The sequence below is a fragment of the Epinephelus moara genome, chromosome 1, assembly GCF_006386435.1.
Source record: "Epinephelus moara isolate mb chromosome 1, YSFRI_EMoa_1.0, whole genome shotgun sequence".
Taxonomy (NCBI): domain Eukaryota; kingdom Metazoa; phylum Chordata; class Actinopteri; order Perciformes; family Serranidae; genus Epinephelus; species Epinephelus moara.
In genome coordinates this window covers 19686415-19696598 of record NC_065506.1, presented here as the reverse complement: position 1 = coordinate 19696598, position 10184 = coordinate 19686415, and the positions used below count along the sequence as shown (strand labels likewise).

The window sequence follows — 10184 nt, the reverse complement described above, 5'->3', positions numbered from 1 at the left end:
CTGACATTCTGGAAACCTGCCTGTGAGGTTTTGGTGACGTGTGCGCACTGTCCGCCGGTCAGCCAAACTTCCACTTACACCGGCTGCGCTCGCCCTGCGTTGACAGTAGACCTGGTTTCAGCTGGCGAGTTTTTAGCGCACCTTCGGCGAACCCTTTTGGCACGAAACTGTCACTGCGCCAAGCTGCATCTGTCGACACCTCCCCCTGCTGCGCCGCCACACCCATCTCAGCGCACCTCGGTCTGCCAAACTACCAAACTGAGCGCGCCTCGGGTTGCGCTGCTCGAAACTAGCTCTGCGCGGGGTTCGCCATCCTGCACCGCGCCGGGAAACTAGAGCCCCTTGTCTCAATGGCACGTCAGGTTTAACTGTACAGAGCAGAAACACATACACTGACATCCATCCTCTGGAGGGCCTGACAAGAATTTGTTTAACTTTATTAATGACAGAGCTACAACTTAAAAAAAAGAGACATCTAATCAATAAAACTTTCTTAAATGTTATTCTATACTGCATTATTGGCATTTTCTTTTGCTACTTTAGACAGTTTAAGGTGTAACTGCAGACGGGAAACACAGAGAGAGCGGAAAGTGTACGACACACAACAAAATTCCCCAGATGAAATCGAACTGTGCCTGGCTATAAAAAGTTATGGAAGGACAGCAGATATGTTACCTGTCTGGCAAAATTAGGCTACACCCTTTTAGGGATAGACTACTTGATATGCTAGAGAGATGATGCTATAAAGCTCCCTTTTTGGAAACAGTGCGAATTAAGATACGTTGGATGAAAAACATTGTAGGCTTTTCTGAAGCTGCTCTGTAATTGTTGTCACTGTGTTCCAGATAAAAAATTAATTTACCATTTTGAAATAAGAATTAAAAATTAAACCTCTGCACATTTTCTAAAACTATAAAAGGACTGTCTGTGGTCTGACTTTGCTCATGATAATGATTTTTTAATTCTCTGAGCCCCTAGACGCCCACAGTCCATTGACACGTACGTCACCTGTTATGGTGGGGAACTTCACATAATTACTCTTATTAGTACACAGAGTTTGGTGACATCACTCAAATAACAACACACTGTAGCCAACGTTCACCTGACTGGAGGTCTTATTAGTCAGAGTAATATAAAACACCCGTGTGGGTGAGTGTGGGCACCATTAATCACAGCCTGACAGTGGAAAAAATGATCAGCAGCAACAGACTATATGTCAGCCCCTTCATAATATTACTAAATGTTTATATTTACATTTCCTGGTTATGTTATACTCTGTTACTCTATAAACAAACATAAGGCATATGTGTGTAAAGCTCCTTGTAAATAACAGCAGCAGGTTTGTTTTCTATTGTGCATAATGACAAGAGGAGGGAGGTCTCAAGCTCTGTAATGTTTTTATTCTCTGGCTACATCAGCTGTCGAAAATGTTCCAACAGTCACTACAAAAACACTGGAAACACAGAAGTTTGTCAGCAAGTAAGCCGATTGTGACAAAACAAAATAAACAGCCTCCACAGTTTCAATTAATGACATGACAGCATGCGCCACTGAATGATGCGAGCGCAGCTGAACTGCCTTAAAAAGGTTTACATTTTTTCTGCATCAGTAAGATCAAGGCTGGACATGAAGCTGTCTCCGTTGATAGCACTATTTCACACATCAAAGTGACTGAGATCACTAAGAGCACTGCCAAGTAAATGAATTGACCACAAAGAACAAAATGTATTAGGATCTGATAGTTTCAAAGTCAGAACAGAAAATGGTAGTGACTGATTCTGGCTCATGTGTTTGCTTTAAAGGGCTTAATTAAAGCAGTACGTCACAAAAAACGGATGAAGGTGCTTCATCCGTTAAATAAACTACTGTAGAGATGTACTCATGGCACATGCCTGAGCACACAGACAGTGCCACATGTGCTGAGATCAAGTCATATTAAGGTAGTTGATATTCACAAAGCCGACGCCAGCACAAACCATAGAAGCTGAGGATAAATGCTGGAAAATTCTAATAGGCATTTTTGGACACCTTAAGTTCTGTCACAATACCCTCTCCCCTTATCATTCCCCCCGGTCTGGTATTTAGAAACCTGACAACAAAAAAATCAAAAAGGTCAAGAGAAATTGTAGTGATAAAGCAATGCTATTTGTAGAAGCCGTATGAGGGCCTGCCAAAGGGTGCCTCTGTCAATATGACATTTAACAAGTGTATTCAATTACAAACAGCACTGTTTACCACACATCACCACCAGAATGCTGTTTTTCTGTTGAGCAAAGGAAATTAGCATTGTCCTTAAGAGGGCAGAAAACGCTCTTTAAAGGTGCATTGATTTTTCTGTGGTCAATAAAAGGGAGGTCCATTAAAGCCACACCAGCTGGTTGTCCAGCTGTCTGCCCTTCCCAGTCAGAGGGCACAACACAAGAGCCACTGGTCCCCGTCTCTCCCCCTCTTCCTTATCTCTCTTCTTCTCTTCTCTCTGACATACACAACCAGCAGTAACCTCAGTGCATCCTGCTCAGATCACTTTGCAGGGTCACTCTGTTGCACAGTCATCACACACACACACACACACACACAGGGGTTGGCATCTGCCGTCAAAGAAAATTTGATAAAACAATAGCCAAAAATACTCCTGAAAGAAATGGGTTTCGATTTGCTGGGCGAGTTTATGTTTCACTGTCACATTTCCGAATAGCCGAGCAGCATAATGGCCAAGCTAATGTCAGTCCTACTGAGAACAGTAACAACCAAAAATAAAATCACCCCTGGGTGAGCATGTTGACACAACTGAAGAAATCACAGCATCTAATGACAAATAACATGACACATGCAACCAGTACACGACCTGTTATTTTTATGGCCTGCTCTGTTAAAACATTAAACCGACATTATCTACAACCACATAAAAAACGTTGTATCAAATAACACACAAGCTCAAAAGTTGATGTGCTATTTGTCACACAGCTAAAACAGACATTTGTCATAATAAACTGCTTCATTGATAATGATTTATATGACGCTGTGTCCACACTCAAGCTATTCTAAGCCATCCACACTATCTTTGAAGGTGATTGACGGCAGCTTGGGGCTTCTTTGTCTTACATTCCTATTATTATACCTTTTTTAAACAGAAAAAATGCCCACAAGACAAAACCAACAAAACACTGAGCCAGGCTGTAAACAATTTATCAAGCAAATGCTCTCTGGTACTGACAGTTCAGCAATAGTCTACTACACAGTGTTTCCGTAGAAAACACATCTTTTCACTAGCGAAAGCCAACATCAGGAATGCCGCTCTTCCAGCTTTTGCACGAGAGGTAAACAGAAAACATGAGGTTGGCTGCTTCGCTCTGTTTGCCCCGGGTCCACATTCAGGTCTGCAGCGAAACAAAAGACATGCAAACTGAGTGAAAGAATGTGGGGCAACCTACCTGATATGTTCTCTTCTCACACTAACATGCTGTGTTGTGTACCTCCTGGACCAGCATTCAGGTTGAAGTACATATGCAGGCTGGCATGTAGGCTGACCCCTGAAGAAGAAACACAAACAAAATGGGTTTAATCTCAGAATCAAAACGCACAAAAATAGTCAGCTGCCGGTTTGTTAGTTTAATATATACCGAGCTAAACCTAAAAGGTTATAATGGTTTGTTTACAGTGAAACTGTTGTGTCTGGATCATACACTGGAAACACTTCATGAACTAACGTCTCCATAATGACCAAACAGTTGAATCAACACCTCTCTATAATAGTTTCAACAAATCCTAACATCATAACCATTATAAAGGAAGGATTTGTTGCAGGGCTGTTGTATGAGACTGCATGAAGTCTTAGCTACATGTACCTAACAAAATGACACAGTTTGTACAATGCTTGCTTCCTCAGTGACTCAATTAGACTACGCTGTGCCCAGGATTTTGCAAGTGTTCTCCTTTTCCTCACAGGAAACACACCCATCATGATGGCTATTCACAGAAATGTGGTGACACTGCAAGTATTTTCTGACAGAGATTTTTCTTTCTATTTGCCTCTGCTCTCAATGTAGTTGAGGTTTCTTTCCAAACCTCCTAACTACAGTGGTTATACTGAGATGCAGAAATCACTGACACATACTGACAATCACTATGGACCACATCCAAGGTTTTAGTAAATACTATTGTGACTGTCTTCCTCCCGATCTGAATCCAAAACCACCCGCACTGACTGGTGCTAATGCATAGAGATATGCATTACAGTCTGTGTTAAGATACTAGGCTGACGTGTAGGTGACATTTCCACGTTTTTTCTAAAGGCAGTCCAACCTTGAATCCAGCCAGGTGACACTTAGCTTTATCCAGACAAACCACAGAAACTGAAGCACCCCAACAGATTAGTTGGAGAGGTGTGTCTGAGATTAGAGCTCATAGCCATGCTGCAATGATAACTGTAAAGGTCGTGACTGAAACTGAACACCACACACACACACACACACACACACACACACACACACACACACACACACACACACACACACACACACACCAGCAGCAGCTTGCTAGCCTGACTGACACTTCACATGCATCCGGACTGGATGGTAAATCTCGCTTGCTAACTAGCCACTAACAGAAGCTAACACAGCTAGCATGCTAACACTGTATGCGAGGGACGGGTGCTAAAGCCGAGTCTCCCCGGTGACGGCTGAATGACATACCTTAATATTCCTAATTTCTTTCCTTGGGAGCGCCTTCTTAATACATGTTGGTGTCCAGTTTGAGCTAAACTCCAGTTTCAACGAAGCCGTACCCGTAGCGGCAGCAACACATCGCTCTAACAACGGGACGACAGTGACCAGTAACGACGGAGCTTCCGGGGTTCGCCTCGGGTTTCTCCGTTAACGTTCGTGAAAGTCCGGCGAAATAATGTTTGCTTAAAGAGCGCCGCATCGTGGATGGTGACAGAATTGCAGCATCAAAACTGCGATAATGTCAGTTCTCCACTCACGGGTGCTATTGGCTAAATACAGTGACACTACAATGACACTGCTCAGGTAAACTTAATAAAACTCAACTATTAAAGGTCTAACTATTATGATTAAGACTATTTACAGTTTGTAAAAGTGCAGTCTGACCCTTTACATCAGAAAAAGAGGCATTAGTGTCCAAAAGTCCTGCATTCAAAATATTACTTAAGTAAAAGTACAAAAATATTAGCATAAATAATACTATATTATATTATTGGATTATAATTATTTTTACATTAATGTCTTAATCACTTTAATGTTGCAGCTGGTAAAGGTGGACCTCACTTTAGTAATGTTTTATATAATTTAGGGTATCAATACATCATAATTTATTCGTTGATTACATTTTGTAACCTATTAATAATCTGAATCTGCAAAGTAACTAGTAATTCATGTTGCCATGTCAATGTAGTGGAGTGTAAGTACAATACTGGCTTGTGAAATGCAGCAGAGTGGAAGTATAAGGTAGCATAAAATAGAAATAGTCAAGTGAAGTACCTAAATTTATGTTGAAATTGTACTTTAGGCACAGTACTTGAGTAAATGTACTATGTTACATTTCACCACTGAAGGTAGGCCTATATATGTATATATGCATACATGTCTGGATGTATGCAGCCTATATTCATAGGCTACTCTATGTGTGCATGGATATATCACAGGCACAAATCTACCCTTTAAAAATTAGACTATTTTATTACTACACTATGGATCAATAATTGTGTTAAATAAAAGGTTTAAAATCCTTACATTTTTTAACTATGCATTTAAAACTTGATTGCATTGAGAGGCCACAGTGTTTTTATATGTACTTTATATTTCTGAAGACAATATTCAAATGCAGGACTTGTAGTTTAAAGTTTCTGTGTGTATGTTTTTTTTTTAAACCATTCCAATTAGCCATTGATTGTCATTCATGTACATATGATATACTCACCAGCAATCAAACTCTCAAAACTTGAATTATGTAAAAATTCACAGTGAACGTCTTTCTGTAACCGCTTACAGAGGGTTCTGTGGACACTTTTCAAAGCAACCTGCTCTTGAACTACTCCAGCGCCCCAACCCTGACCTGGATGAGCAGCTAAAGAAAATGGATGAATATTTTACAGCTCTGCAGCTTGCCTGATCTGAACCCGGCCTCTCTCTCAAAAGACCAAACTCAGTGAGTCCTCTTGACGTTTCTACGGTGACCATAACCTTGAACTTCAGCAAAATCCTGACATGACTCATTCAGCAAAGCAGAAAACAGACTAAAACTTTTATGTATTTTCAGATCCAGTCGGTGATGTGACGACAGGTATTTTAGGGACTGACGGCTGAAGGAAAGCTTATGGTCTGACTCAGTGAAATATTTAACTTCACCTGACCAGGGATTTTTGAGGTCAGCTGGAAACAGATGCCCACTTGTAGCAGTGTGTCCCCAGCAGGGAGCAGCAGGGCCTTCCTGGCTGCAGTCTCTGCTGTTATGTGTCTCCCAAGAGTGGATTATAAAGCCAAGACAAAGCAGCTTGGCCCTTCTCTGCCCTGTGTGTGCAGCTGCGCAGTGAAAGCTCAGGGCTTCTGCCCTCTCCTGTTCTGGTTCAGAGCCAATATCAGCTGTCTGTTTTAGAGCGAGGGAGAGAAAAAATACCCAGCAATCCTCTAAAGCAGCTTAAAGGCTGAATCAGGGGACTGAAGCCTTTTCCATTTCCAGAACCGCTTCTCTCACTCGCTCCATTATGGCTTGATGAGCATCTGACTGACTGCCAAAAGAGCAGTCACACATAAACAGTCTCCTGCCTCCTCCTAAAGGCTTTCCCCACCTGATATAGGCTACATTCTCCAAAACATCTCCAACCTGGATGTACCAGAATATGCATTAGAGAGAACAGCGACCGGGACAAGCAGGGGTATTTGATTTTAACTCTTGATGTAATCAGGAGTCTTGTATCCGATTAAATAATGAATGCTAAGTGCTCATGTAACAAACAAAATCTCCCGCCAGGGGCCTTGGGTTCCCATGTGCATTATTATTTTGGCACAGCCCCCCCCCCCCCCCCCCTCACCACCCTCTGTTGACATGCTGGCTTTTGGAGTGAAATGAAGTGAGGCAAAGTGGAGTGGAGAGCAGAGTGGTTTGGAGCAAGTGTGTGATGTGACTGTATCCGGTCCCCTTGTCAGTGTGTGTATATCTGTGTTGCTGCAGGAGTAAAAGGGGGGGAGGGATGTGAGGCTTTGCTTCCAACAGAGAGGATAAGAGAGAAACACACATCTGGAGAATGAGAGAGAAAAAACACACACGCATAAAGTGATTATCACATAAATCTGTCCATCAGTGGAGACTGCCTGATTTTCATATGGTCTGGGAACAAAGCCACAGCTGGGCAGTGTCACTTGTTGGCTGTCTCCCAGAAACATCAGAATGACAAATTAAGATGTTATGGCCGTTTAAAGAATGTGTTAGCATAACCGTATATATTAACGCCCCATCACACCACTTCCTCATGATGCATTCTGATTTACCTTTGGTCACTGTTTATTGTGTTACACAATCAATTAGTTGTTTATCTGTATCTAATAAAGATGATATAACATGCATGTGCAATGTTAAGGAGCAATACAACAAGTAAAGAGACTGTTAAAGTTATGAAACTGATCTGTATGAAGTAAAAATCTGGAAAATATTTTTAAAGGAGATGTATATAACACCCAGAACACTACTGTAGCAGCAAACAACTATCTGCTATGTAAAGATAAAGTGGCATCCTGAGCAGAAAATGAAGTCACACTTCCTTTGTGTGTGTTTTAATCTGGACTCCTACATTTTTCCAGTGGCCACTTATAGTATTGCAGTGCATAAATCCCCTGCTCCCCCAAAGCATTTACCCCATTGACTACCACTATAAAAGAGACATTTATAAAACTGTTGACAGGACACTTTGAACTGCAAACAATGTCAATAATAACTCTTACTGTTCTGAATTTTTGATCCATGGAGGTTTTATACTTTAAACTTTCCTCAAGCCGAGAAAAACGATTTAACAATCCGTGATGTCGTCACAATGTAAAGTATGTGAGCTGATGAGTGGGGCCTGGAGAAACAACACTGGGCATACTCAGTGGGCCATAGATCCAGAAGCTAGAATTTTTTTTTGGCATATGTGCCAGGTGAGCAGTTCTCATTGGACTAGGCGCCATCTTGCAGTCCAGTATCTAGGTATTATTATACATCAATGGGTGTAAGCTGAGCTTCTCTAATCATAGTTGAGGTAGCTGGTGTGGTGCACGTGCATGTTAGTGCATGTGGCTCCCTGTGTGTGTTCCATTGGCTAGCTGATTGTGTCCACTCTGCACTGTGCTCACACGGCGGATACTACTAATAATGCCATCCTGACCCATGGTGGCAGGACTGCGTCATTGTGCAAAAGTGGCCTAATTCCCACCCTCTGGTCCCCCAGGTTAACACTGTTAGCTCTGTCAGCACTGTTGCCATTGTTAGCACTATTTTAACTGTTAGCACCATTAGCTGCTAGCTGCAGGATCCATGTTGAGAGCTGTGCGTAGAAAATCCTGGCACAGACTCTGAATAATAGATAGATTATGAATGTTACGCATCTTTAAAGCAATACTTCCAAATCTGAAAGTATCACTTCTTACAGAGAGTCATACCTGTCAAGTTTTGGATTTGAAAATAAGGGAAATTTTTCGGCGGTGAGGTTTGTGGGCCGTTACTGACACAAAGACAGAAATGTGAACGGCTCGTTTGTCCTCTGACACGCCACATACCTGTGTGCCGCCACAGCTCCGTTGTCCAGGTACTACTGGGCAGTCATGACACCAACGAAAGAGGAAATTACTGGACCTGGAGTCAGACGTTATCTTGTACCGTAGAGCACTATGAGCCTCCCCCGTATTCCTGTCTGTGACCCCCGTTCAACCCACAACTGCCAGGATTCGCCTTTCCTTTCTGCTGCTGGTTGAAACATGATAATAGGGGTGCCCCAGCGCCCACTCCACTAACTTGACGTGGAAATGAGCGGTAGTCTAGAAAACTGGCGAGTTTTGTTTTGTTCTGTTTTGGTTTTTTTGGAGGGTGCTCGTGCGCCCTCACATAGATTGCGCCCTGGGCGGTCGCCCACATTGCCCATAGCAAAACCCATCCCTGGGTGTACAGGAAATCTAAAATAACCACTTGTCAACCAGACCCGCTGTCGACACTAACCTCGCGACAACTGCCACCCAGGCTACTGCAGATGGCAGTTCTCGCGAGGCTAGTGACAGAGTTCAGTTTGGAGAGGCAGAGGAATATTTTCTTTTTTTAAAATTATATTATAATACGGGGGATTTACGGGAAAATACTAATACGGCAGGACGGCAGGAAAGAGGGGTAAAATACGGTAGTTTGACAGCTATGCAGAGAGTCAGACAAAAAGATCAATACCGACATGGTTGGCAAATTTTGTTACCTTGGGACAGACCTGGGTTTGCTGTTTCCTGTGTTAAGCTGGATGTAGCTTTACTGTACAGACACGGGTGTGTCATTGATCTTCTCTCCTATGTACTGTATATCCAAGTATGTCTTACTATACCTTTAAAGAATATGCAAACTAACTCCCCATATTTGCACATGTTCCCCTTCCAAAGCCCAACTGTATTTCATGCTATAAGACATAGGTACCAGGCCTGAGCTACAATGAGAGATGTCAGGGTGTGGAGGCCTGTTGAGACTTACAAGGGAAACACTTGTTAAAAAATAAAAAGAGAAAGCAGAAGAGTCCTCATAAATTCTTAAAGAGAGAAATACCTCAAGAGGAATTGCCTTGGTGTTTTTGAATTAAATACCACTGACTGACATCAACTTATCTGTGTTAAGAAGAGAGTGAGAGAAGGAGAGAGGATAGGAAGACATGTGAGCCTATAGCTGCAGCTGGGTGCAATGTATGATGGGTATATGCAATCATAGGATGCTAAATAGAAATACAGCTAACCTTGAAAAGATCCCATTAAATGAAGACAAATGTGTTGACTAGATATTTGACAGTTCTTTAGGTGGATCCATTAATAGGATTAATTTAATCATAATTCACTTGAGACAGAAAACCCTTCAGATTGAGAATCTTTGTCCTCTCTTTACTCGTAAAGGCATCACAGTATATACAGTATTTACTAACTAACTGTGCTCATTTATATTCAACACACCAG

At 42.1% G+C, this 10184-nt stretch overlaps 1 protein-coding gene across 1 annotated transcript in view; it reads right to left on the bottom strand.

Annotated features, from left to right (window-relative positions):
• zdhhc7 (zinc finger DHHC-type palmitoyltransferase 7) overlaps positions 1-4849 on the bottom strand; it is a 16941-nt gene extending 12092 nt beyond the window's left edge. Inside the window, exons 1-2 of the mRNA XM_050043892.1 lie at positions 4692-4849; positions 3432-3530 (exon numbers count right to left, since the gene is read on the bottom strand). The gene's annotated coding sequence lies outside the window, so the exon portion shown is untranslated. The remainder of the gene's footprint in view (positions 1-3431; positions 3531-4691) is intronic.
• Between the last annotated feature and the right edge of the window lie 5335 nt (positions 4850-10184).